The sequence below is a fragment of the Eptatretus burgeri genome, chromosome 16 (genome assembly GCF_056783735.1).
Source record: "Eptatretus burgeri isolate ZD-2024b chromosome 16, Ebu_testis_v1, whole genome shotgun sequence".
Classification (NCBI taxonomy): domain Eukaryota; kingdom Metazoa; phylum Chordata; class Myxini; order Myxiniformes; family Myxinidae; genus Eptatretus; species Eptatretus burgeri.
In genome coordinates this window covers 37,132,587-37,145,337 of record NC_140976.1, presented here as the reverse complement: position 1 = coordinate 37,145,337, position 12,751 = coordinate 37,132,587, and the positions used below count along the sequence as shown (strand labels likewise).

Below are 12,751 nucleotides of genomic sequence, written 5' to 3'. Positions count from 1 at the left end.
TATATATATATATATATATACAAACAAATATGTAGGTATATTTGTATATACATATATATGTATATATATATAGATATATGTCTCTATCGATATATGTATATATCGATATATGTATGTATTTCTGAATATCTAGATATATGTATACATATATGTATGTATGTATGTATATATATATATATATATATATATATATATATATATATATATATATATATGTTTGTACATATGTATATATAGATGTATGTTTGTATATATATATATATATATATATATATATATATATATATATATATATATATATATATATATATATATATATATATATATATATATATAGATGTATATATGTATTCTTGTATAAATATCGATGTATGTATGTATATGTATATATTTATATATATATATATATATATTGATATCTGTATGTATATTTGAATATATAGATATATATATGTATATATATATATATGTATATAGATATATGTGTATATGTATACATGTATCGATAGATGTATGTATGTATCTATAGATGTATGTCTTTGTTCCAATCCCCAGTCGCACGTGGGGGACTCGAGGCTCGTGGCGGAGTTCGGGTGGCGAATAATCGGGGTCCGCAGGAGGGTCAGGGTCGTTCTGTCCCTTGTAGAGGGCCAGCAGAGACACGTTCGCCGCCTCGATGACAATCTGCTCAACCCTCGTGACAGCAAAATCCCCTTCGTAACAGCAACGTAGACCTCCTGTAACCACTCCTCATAATCGTCCCTCGTAATCACCCCTTCGTAACAGAAAAAAACCCTTCGTCCACAGAACTCCTCTTGCACTGAACTCTCTGCTGAGGACGGTGTCGGTATTTTATGGATCTCCCTCAGCGGGGAGGGGCCTTGGTGAAGCTGACGTCACTGTCCGCCTTGATTGGATGGAGCTTCCATGGGTCCGCCTTTTCCTGGTGGAAGTTTCGGCCATACCGGGAAGCCCGCCCACTCCACATGTGCGGACTCGCCAAAAGGAAGACGCGAGCATAAGGCGACTCGAGGAGTTCACGCGGTTGAGTTTCAGGCAGCTGGTCGGGGCAAGTGAAGAGTTCAAGTTCGAGTCAAGTGAAGACGGCGGTCGGCAACGAGATTGCGGTGTTGGGGTCGCTCTTCTCTTCGTGGGGGTCGCTCGTCTCGTTGCGGGGTCCAAGCCAGCCAGCCATTCCCCTCTCCCTGAGCATCAGCAATCCCCCCCCCCGCATCCGCGCTGAGATAGTGCCGGGGGGCCCCGTTCCTCCCCTACCCTAAACGTGGTGCCATCAAAACTGCTTGCGCGGAGCATGGCCGAGAGGGCTCGCCGACCACGCCAGGGGCACGGAGTCGGGGCGCAGCTGCGCGAACATTGCGGCTTGCCCGCCATCGAGTCACGAGGACGCGGGTAAGACCTTCTCGGTCTCTTGGACCTGGGCGCTCCTCCAGGATCCACACACATTTGGTCCACAGACCTATCTGCCTCCTTGTCTGTGAGGGTGGCTTACTTTCCTTTGCTTTTTGTATGAGTGATGTGGCGCCGAGTCCCGACAAGTAGAACTGTATAAGTGTTGTAAATAATTGCCCTTTTATTCGGTCGTATTGCATTTGCTTTTGTTGCATCTTGTCTTGACTGTAATATACGTGCATTCCGTGTTTCCGTAATAAATGTGCATTGCTTGTTAAACTGTTTCCCACTTTGCTTCGTCTCCTTCCTTTTATTGAATCTCCATCTTGCATCACGTAAGGGGTTCGTAGTGGGTTTCAACATCCCGGTAAATAATTGGAACCGTCAAGGTCGACCATAACTCCGCTCGGTTATCCCTGTAGTACGGAACGAGCCACTCAAGTGGCTCTCCACCAGTCTTTCACATTGCTCTTGGGTGACTTTATGCCACTCCTGGTGCAAAAATTCAAGCAGCTCGGCTTTGTTTGATGGCTTGTGACCATCTATCTTCCTCTTGATCACATTCCAGAGGTTTTCAATGGGGTTCAGGTCTGGAGATTGGGCTGGCCATGACAGGGTCTTGATCTGATGGTCCTCCATCCACACCTTGATTGACCTGGCTGTGTGGCATGGAGCATTGTCCTGCTGGAAAAACCAATCCTCAAAGTTGGGGAACATTGTCAGAGCAGAAGGAAGCAAGTGTTCTTCCAGGCCAACCTTGTACGTGGCTTGATTCATGAGTCCTTCACAAAGACAAATCTGCCCGATTCCAGCCTTGCTGAAGCACCCCCAGATCATCACCGATCCTCCACCAAATTTCACAGTGGGTGCGAGACACTGGCTTGTAGGCCTCTCCAGGTCTCCCTCTAACCATTAGACGACCAGGTGTTGGGAAAAGCTGAAAATTGGACTCTTCAGAGAAAATGACCTAACTCCAGTCCTCTATGGTCCAATCCTTATGGTCTTTTGCAAACCTCAGCCTGGCTCTTCTTTGCGTCTCATTAATGAAGGGATTTTTTCTTGCTTTGCTTTGCACGACTTCAGCCCTGCCCCTAGGAGCCTGTTTTGAACCGTTCTCACCGTGCACTTCACCCCAGCTGCCTTTTGCCATTCTTTTTGTCGGTCACTTGATGTCATCCCACGGTTGTTGAGTGACATTCGAATGAGTTGGCGGTCATCCCGGTCAGTGGAAAGTCCTTTTCGCCCTCTGCCAGTCTGTAGCTTTGTTGTCCCCAATGTCTGCTGCTTGATCTTGTTCTTATGAACCGCCGTCTTTGAAATTTTAAGGATGGAAGCAACGTGACGCTCACTGTATCTCTCTGCCAGTAAAGCCAGAATTGAACCCTTCTTTTCCTCACTCAAAACTTTTCTTTTCAACTCTTTTGGCATGGTCAATAGTTATTTTTTTGATTCCAATTACTTTTGAGGTACCACTAGCACTGTTTTTGCCATCCAGCTGGTCCTATTGCAAGAGGATAGTGATGACCACAGCAGTGGTTTTTATACTTTTCCTTGTTAAATAAGATTCGGTTCAGGTGATCACCTAATCAGTACCTCACTAAGTAGAATGAAGTGTGCCTGTGTTGGAATTCAACAGACACTGGAATGGAATGGCTGCCATACATGTACAGATGCTGATTTAATTTTTTTTGGAGTGGTCTCTTATTTTTTTTTCCAGAGCTGTGTATAGACACATATATAGAGTATAGACATATATATATATATATATATATATATATATATATATATATATATATATATATATATATATATATATATATATGTGTCTATACTCTATATATGTGTCTATATATATATATATATATATATATATATATATATATATATATATATATATATATATATATATATATATATGAGTTTGTATATTATGTATATAATTGGTGAACAGGTTAGGTGTGTGACAAGGTTGAATTGATTCGATTTTGGTGAAGATCTGGATCTGGTTCCGGACAGTAGAATTTATTAAGTGATTCTTCACCATTCAGAGATTGTGTCAAAAACTATATATAGCACGATATTGAAAAAAGGTATGGTCGGATTTGAACGAAACTTGTGGAACATGTTGGGTGTGAGAGAGTGACGAATTTGTTTGATTTTGGTGAAGAACTGGATCCGGATACGAGATTTTTTAGTTTTTTTTAAAAAAGTTATTCTTCAGCATTGAGAGATAGGGCCAAAAACAATATACAGTTCTGCATGATATTTCAAAAAGTTGAGGAAGAGTTGTGACAAAACTTAGTGTGTGAGTTGGGTAGGTGACAAGAACATGCTGATTAGATTTTGGTTCTGGTCTACCTTCAGATCAGGCCTATTAATGGGATACAAAACGTAAACTATGGAGAGTGCCATTCTCATGTATTTATGTAATACACAAGACTTTGGCTTGAATAATGATTAAATATTACAGCAAATCCCAAAATATGCTTATCCCTAACGAGAGCGAGAGAGAGAGAGAGAGAGAGAGAGAGAGAGAGAGAGAGAGAGAGAGAGAGAGAGAGAGAGAGAGAGAGAGAGAGAGAGAGAGAGAGAGAGAGAGAGAGAGAGAGAGAGAGAGAGAGAGATATATATATATATATATATATATATATATATATATATATATATATATATATATATATATATATATATATATATATATATATATATATATATATATGAAGATTGAAGGATGTAACAAAATGATTACCACAATATTGGCAGACTTGATCTAAACTTCCATCTGCCACGTTCACTGTTTTTTTTATTTTTTATTTTTTATATACCTTGGTTCGAGGCTCGTATGAGAGCTAACACACAACTCACAGCAAGGAGGCATGAGACAAGAGGGACGGGAGTGGAAGGGACAAAACAGTGGGGAACAGACACATTAGGTGAACTGTGGAAGGGAGAGGGATGGGGATGGGATGGGGAACATGGCGAAGAGAAGATGGACATTACAGGGACTTTCAGGAAGGAAAGCAGGGGAATTGAAGGAAGTGGGCTTGGGTGGATTATTGGGGGTAGAAAAGATCGAGGATTTGGATGGGGGAAGATAAGAGGTGGTGGTGAACAGCTGTTTTGAAAGCCTGGAGGGAAGAATGGGAAAGAATAGAGTGAGGAAGTTTATTCCAAAGGCGGGAAAAAAGAGGAATGAAAGAGTGAAGATGAGCAGTGATTCGTGATTTTGGTAGTTTTACCAGAAGGGAGTTGATGGCGGACCTTGAGCGCCCTGTGGAAATGTGGTGGGGACAAATCGCAGAGAGAGCAGGGGGGGCAAGGCTGGAGAGGAGTCGGTAGAAGACAGAAAGACCACCGACCAACCTGCGGTGATTGAGTGAGAGGCCCAAAGACTCAGCTTCATTGCGGGAGATGCCGATGATCTTAAATGCCCTGGTTTCGACAGCGTGAAGCCGAGAAAGGTGGGAGGCAGGAGCACCAGCCCAGAGGGGAGAGCAGTACTCCATCAGGCTACGGACAAAAGCTTTGTAAGTGGTCAGGAGCTCAAGAGGGCCGAGGAAGGACTTTGCACGACGGAGGATTCCCAGTCGGCGACTGGCTTTTGAGGTGAGGTTGGATATGTGACTTTCCCAGGAAAGGTCATGGCAGATAGTGAGACCCAGAAGCTTGAAAGAAAAGACTTCTTCCAGAGGATTGTTGAGAAAGTGGATGGGGGGTGTTTTCTAAACGGTCCTTTCGAAGAGACATAGTGAGAGTGTGAGATTTGTCTGGATTGAAAGACATGTTCCACGTGTTGGACCAGTTTGTGATTTTATCCAGATCTGCAGTGAGCGAAGAAGCTGCTGCTTGCCGGTCTGAGGGATGACAGATGGTACGGCAGAGGGTGGAGTCGTCGGCAAAGAGAAATAGAGGATTTTCCAGAGAGTCCGAGAGATCATTGATGAAAACCAGAAAAAGAACAGGGCCCAGAACGCTACCTTGAGGAACTCCAGCCTGCACAGGAAGAGGGGATGAAAGAACTCCATTTCGGGCCACACGTTGACTGCGACAGGAGAGGAAGTCTGCGAGCCATGAGTGGAGATGGCCTTGAATACCATGGGAAGAGAGTTTGGTGAGTAGGGCAGGGTGCCAGACTGTGTCAAAAGCACGTGATATGTCCAGGGATACGGGTCGGATTTCCTGTCCGGCATTGAGGACCGCCATCCATTGATGGGAGAGCAGAAGCAGCATATCCAGGGTCGAGTGACCTGGTCTGAAACCAAATTGATGATTGGAAATCAAGCCATTGGAGAAGAGGAAGGATTTCATGTCTGAAGCGATGATGGATTCCATAACCTTGCTGATGATTGGGAGAAAGCTGATTGGTCTGTAGTTACAGGGATCTGTTTTTGCACCTTTTTTATGCAGGGCAGTGATGTTAGCAGATTTCCAAGCAGATGGCAGATGACCTTGGGCAAATGAGAGGGTGAATAGAACAGAGAGAGGGTGAGCAAGAGCAGAAGAGCAGGCTTTGAGGACACGTGGGCTGATGCTGTCTGGACCGGTTGCAGAATCTGACTCGAGGTTTGAAAGCAAGCTCTCCACCTTGTCAGGAGAAAAGGACAGAGTCCAGGGACAGTTGGGTGCGACTGGGTAAAGTGGGTAGAGATAGTGATGGGTTTAGGACACAAGATTTAGCTGCAAACACCAAGTTTAGGCATTCAGCTTTATCATGTGTGGAATCAGCAGTGCGGCCATTTGAGGTAAGGGAGGGGATGGAGGGGGAACACACCAGAAACAGATTTGATTAAACGCCACCAGGATTTTGAGGAGGGAGACAGGTTTGAGAGTTCAGACTTGAGATGAGAAAGATGTTGTTTTCTGGCTCTCCTGAGGGTAGATACACACTTGTTCTGAGCTTTGTGGAAGGAACTGAGATTGCCCTCAGTTGGGTTTGCTTTCCATGAGGCAAAGGCAAGTTGTTTCAGGACAACTGCCTCGCCACAAGCTTCAGTAAACCAAGGGCGGGAGGAAGGGTAGGACAACTGAACACGAGAGGGGATAAATCTGTGCATGAGGGAGAGCAAGTTTCTTTGAAAGAATTCCCAGGATGAGTTGATGTTTGAGAAAGTAGTGATAGGAGACCAGTCTGTAAGTTTGATAGCTGCTTGGAGACCCTGCCAGTCGGCTTGAGTGAAATGCCAGACTTGACGGCGGTGAGGTGGTTCTCTGATAACAGCCAGAGAGATGTCCACTTTAACAAGGACGTGGTCAGAAGAACCGATTGGAGCGAAGGAAGAGCAGCAGATATTCTCAGGGAAATTTGTCAAAATCAGATCCAGAAGAGATGGAGTACCATTGGTTGAGATCCGGGTCGGGAAGTTGACCGATTGAGTCAGTCCCAATGAGTCGCAGAAAGCTTTTGCTGAGGTGCCATGGCAGGTGAGAGAGGTACCCACACCGAGCCAGCTGGCATGATGACAATTGAAGTCACCACATAAGAGGAAGAGAGAGTTTGGATGAGAAGATAGAAGATGGTCCATGTTTTCGGATAATGAGGTGTAGATGGAGTCATCACTGTTCGGTGGACGGTACAGTACACATATAAACATGAGGTGGGAGTGGAGGGGAAGCCGAAGCCAGAGATATTCCTGGGGGTGTGGGGGAGTGAGAGCAGTGCATGGAGAGTGAGGAATAGAGTCTTTGATGAAGAGAGCAACACCTCCACCAGGACGAGGCTCAGGTCTGTCATACGTAAGAGGGAGTAACCGGGGAGAGATACTTGGGAGTCAGACACGTCTTGGGAGAGGAAAGTTTCTGTTAGGCAGATTATGTCTGGTTTGTCAGTTTGTCACTGTTTATAATATTTTGAGTTTTTCAAGTTTTTTGCATAAAATTTTGTGAACACGCCAGTAGGGATGGGATCTTGTGCTTGTTGAACTATGGCCCGGTAGTAATTTATTTCTCATCAGTAATGCTGCTTGTTTTCCCTCGGACGCACTTTTGAATAGTTACAAACGGGCGTTAATAATATATGGCTACCCAGTTCCACGATGTGATGCAAATGTCCATTAAAACTTTTACTCTCCCGAGAGGGAGTCGCTAATTAAATATAGATAAGGAAGAATTTTTCACTATCGGTTTGGATGATACCTTTTTAATTGCTCGTGTGAAATTGCCATGAAGCATTTGGATTATCTGTGTGTTGAAACTAGGCAAGCAAAGTTAATAGAATTCACAAAGTGCAAAAGTCATCTGACTTGTACTTTTGAATAGAAAAGTTACTTCTTTACTTCAGATTTGCTTCGACAGATGCATTCAATACAATCCTTTAACTATAACACGTATAATTGGACTGTTTGAGCGACTCGGCAATTGAGGTGCTAAAGCTTTGTTGCACCTCAATGCAGTGTGGTGTGGCTTTGATTCCCACGGGTGCACAGAGAGCCAAACATCAGTCTTGGCCAGCTCGTTCAGGAAATTTTGCACCAAACCTACATCCTGCTTCTCCTATCAATCTCAAAGCAATAGGATCATCATCATCATCATCATCATCATCATCATCATCATCATCATCATCATCATCATCATCATCATCCATCATTTGTTTTGCACCAAGCATTGTGATTCAGCAGAAGTTACACACTGCCATGATAGTAACGCTCTTTTGATCCGGGGGGGGGGGGGGGGGGTGGCTCAGAAGTTTGAGAATCAAATCATAGAAGCTTATATTATTGTTGCCACTGAACGGCATAAAAATTGCATTGCAATAAATTCTAAGCAATTTGAAGCTATTTGATGAAGGAATGAAATTGGAATATGATATAACGCAAACCCATTAGCACTTTAACAGATTTCCTATCATGTTCTTTTTGATAATGACACATTCATAATCATTGGTTTGCTCTGTAAACCGGCATCTTGAGCCAGGGATTTAAATTGGACCAAACTGGCCACCACAGATGAGAGACATTTTCCAGATGAGTGGGGTGTGTGTTGAGGTGGAGGGGGAGGATGAGAAAGAGGGTTAACCCTTTACCACATGACTAATTATTTCCACAAGATTAGTTTGCTCACCAGTGAGTTTTCACCGAATTTTGATTTCTGATGCATTCAGTTTGTATTAAAAACTGCCGTTCTGATGCACTGCGACGTGGTGCTGCGTATGTGTGAGTGACGTCCTTCGGATTGGAATGTAAAGCCAGCTGTCTCGTCTGCATTTAGAATGTGGAATTTAAAGATCCCAATGTACAGTATTTCAATACAATATTATGCCATTGTGTGCTGTTACCCAAGCCAAAATCACTGCATTGCATGTATAAGATGTATATTACCCACCATTCCTTCCCAATTCCATATACAGGCAATGCATGACATCATCGCCTGGTGCTGCAGGAAGGGAGTACTCAGTTTTTACTCTGTTTGTTTGTTTGTTTTTCTTGGTTGTTTGTTTGTCCAGGTGATATCTTAGCCATCCTTTGAGTTAGGAAGCTGAAATTTGGGGACAGAAGTTAAGATGTGCTTTGACAAAAAAAATGTGCTTTTTATTTTTTGATTAATCAATTAATTGATAAAGTAATTATTTGCGATTTATTAATTACTTATTTATTTTATTTCTCATCCTGGGAATATCTCAGGCACCTTTTGAGCAAGGAAGCTGAGAGTTGGAAATGATAGTGACCAAGTGATTTGGCTTTTAAGAGTATTTTTGATTTATTTAATAATCAATTAATTGATTAATTACTTTATTATTATTAATTATCATCTGGGCAATATCTCAGGCACCTTTTGAGCAAGGAAGCTGATATTTGGACATGATAGCGACCAAGTGATTTGGCTTTTAAGAGTATTTTTGATTTATTTATTAATCAATTAATTGATTTATTACTTAATTATTATTTATTAATTAATTATCATCTGGGCAATATCTCAGGCACCTTTTGAGCAAGGAAGCTGATATTTGGACATGATAGTGACCAAGTGATTTGGCTTTTAAGAGTATTTTTGATTTATTTATAAATTAATTAATTGATTAGTTACTTAATTATTAATTAATTATCATCTGGGCAATATCTCAGGCACCTTTTGAGCTTTATAAGCTGATATTTCGAAACGACAGTGAACAAGTGAGTTGGCTCAAAAGGGTATTTTTCATTTAATTGATTAATCAATTAATCGATTAATTATTTTCTTTCTTGTTTGTCCGGGCGATATCTCAGCCATTCTTTGATCTTTGGAGCTGAAATTTGGGGACAAAAGTGAAGATGTGCTTTGGCGAAATAGTATTTATTTTTTGATGAATCAATTAATTGATTAATTATGTAATTATTAATTATCGATTTATTAATTACTTATTTTATTTCTCATCCTGGCAATCTCAGACACCTTTTGAGCTAGTTAGCTGTTATTTTGACATGACAGTGATCAAGTGATTTGGCAATAAAGGGTATTTTTGATTTCTTGATTAATCAATTAATTTTATTATAATTTTTCGATTCATCACTTATTTTTGAAAAGTTACAGATTCGGATGAAACATTGGTGGTGAGGGATGCTTTAGCCAATTGATTAAGAAATTAATTATTTCACGATTATTATTTATTTTAATTTTGCAATGAATCAATAAATTATTGTACACCGCTCCCTCCCAATTCTGACTCCGCGTGGTGTAAGGCAGTATCGCTGGGTGCTGAAGGAGCCCAGGCAATGTCGCGTGCTGGAGGATTGTTATTTATTTATTTGGCATGGGGGCGGTGTACTTTGAACGTACCGTTACTTGTTTAACACTCTTTGTAGTATGTGGGAGTTCCAGTTATGAAGCTATGAATAATAATATTAATAATCATCATCATCATCATCATAATAACAAGAAAGCATCTGAAAATGCAAAGCCCGTCCACATCCGCTTTGTATGCAGACTGTCTCCTCCTCCTTCTTATTCTTCTTTTTATTATTATTCTTATTATTATTATTTGTCTTTTTCTTTTTCTTTTTTTCTTTGTCTTTTTTTCTTTTTTTTCTTTTTCTTTTTATTCTTCTTCTTCTCTCTGCTAAACATGACAAAAACAGCTAAAAAAATAAATTTACAATTTTAGGCGAACTCGACCTTTGACCTTTTGATCTAAAAAATACACTCAGCTTCGAGCTTTTGATTGGTGAACCAATTCAGTGACCCAATATGCAAATTCTTAAAATTCCAGATCATTTGGATGAAAATTGACAAGTTTACGTGACACTTATCCGAGAACGGCCTCCATGTCCAGATTATTCGGGGAAAAAAAAAATGCTCCATGCAGCTTATCAGCACTGAGAGGTTTTAATCACTTTTCACTTTATTTTAAAACACTACAAGTGTGACGGTAAAAGCCATCCCTCCCCGCACAAAACCACACCGTTCTGCCAGACAGCAAAGAGCAACCCCCCCCCCCCCGCCCCCTCCCAGTGGAGATGACGCAACACATGGGTGGAGTATAAATATATGCATGAAGCAAAACATGAATTGGTTTGCTCTGTGTTGGTTTGCTCTGGAAACCGGCATCTTGAGCCAGGGATTCAAATTGGACCAAACTGGCCAGCAGAGATGAGGACATGAGGCAAGACACGGGTGGAACATAAATATACATTTTACATTCAAACTTGGTTACATCACAACGCTGACCTTTGACATTTTGACGAAATTATTAATTTGTCTTCTCCATGTTCTTATAATAAAGCTTTGTTGAAAATTTGATGACAAAGCTTAAATGGTAAATTGGAATTTCAGGTGAATTGGATTAAAATTGATTATTTTAGGTGTTACTGACCTTTGACCTTTTGACCTTTTAACAAAATTAGGAATTCGATTTCTTCATATTCTCATAATAAAGCTTTGTTGAAAAGTTGATGACAAAAGATCGAGTGGTAAAAAAGTTACGGCCTGGAGAGACACAGAAATCATTGCAAAACAGTCTTCTGCTGCGTGGGGGACGTGCTAATAATAATATCAATAATAATAATAATAATAATAATAAGAAGAATGATGATGGCCCTACTACTTAGAGCTCTGGGACATATTACAACTAGTTGAGAAAAGTTTTTAGTCTCAAATCAATCCTGCATTTGCAAGAATTTGTAAATTGCATAACTTGCCTCCTCTTTTCTGAGGACACTATTGGATCTTTAATGTCCATAAACATCCAGTGCTGGTGGATGGGGCCGCCGGCTTAACATCCATCTGAGGGACGGCGCACATATCGATGCTTTGCCCTGGCTGTGAAACACCAGGATGGCAGCTTATTTATAACTACAACGGGATTCCAACCCAGGCGAGACAAATCAATTTAAAATACGTTGTGAGCTTGTGCTGATCCTCTGGTCTCCAGCAAATATTTATCATGGATACTTTCGTGTCAGTATGGGAGTAATCTATACTGGACTATAAAAGTGGATTTGTATATTTATTTGTTTGTCACATCTGCCACCGTAGGTGAAGGAGGTTATGTTTCCTCTCTCTCTCTATCTCTATCTCTATCTCTATCTCTATCTCTATCTCTATCTCTATGTCTGTCTGTGTCTGTCTGCCTGTTTGTTTGCTACTTGAAAAATCTTCGATTTTGCAAGTATATTGGTCTGTCGATTTTGTTTTCTGTCTGTCTGTCTGTCTGTCTGTCTGTCTGCTTGTTTGTCTGTTTATCACCTACAGGTCACAATTCTAAACGTATCGTCATGAAACTTCACCAAGTTGAAGAGGTAGTCTCAAGCGAGAAGCCTATTGATTTTGAGGGCAAAGGTCAATGGTCATCTTGAAGTCGAGTTTCTAAACTCGTCATTTTTCATCTGATTGACTTGAAATTTGAACAAGATTTGCATATTGCGTCATTGGATTGGAAAAGCAATGAGGTCAAAAGATCAGACAGAGGTCAACTCAAGTTTAAGCTTCTAAAATCATAAATTTTTATTTGAAAAATCGTCAAAATTTTCATCCAATTAACCTGAGCTTTGATTAAGATTGTCAAGTTTAATCATAATGAAAGGGACAATTTGATGTATCCATGGCAACCTTTGGAGAGGGGTGGGTGGAGCTGTTGTGCAGAGCGTGATTTTGCAAGTATTGTGCTCTGCACAATGTCTTTTTCTTGTTATTCTGTTTGTCTGTCTGTCTGTCTATCTGTTTTTCTGTCTGCTTATCATCTACAGGTCACAATTTTACACCAATCTTCATGAAACTTCACCACATGGTAGAGTTTGTCATAAGGAAGAATCTATTTTGTTTTTGAGGTCAAATGGTCAAATAGGACAAACGTCAACATCTAAGGTGAGATTTCTAAAATCTTCAATTTTTGTCCCATTGACTTGAAATTTGAGGAGGATTTGCATATCAGGTT

General features: G+C 40.8%; 1 protein-coding gene across 7 annotated transcripts in view; it reads left to right on the top strand.

Annotated features, from left to right (window-relative positions):
* The window catches only part of LOC147010865 (teneurin-3-like), a 307,484-nt gene that overhangs the window by 239,249 nt on the left and 55,484 nt on the right, over window positions 1-12,751 (top strand). The gene's annotated exons all lie outside the window — the stretch shown is intronic.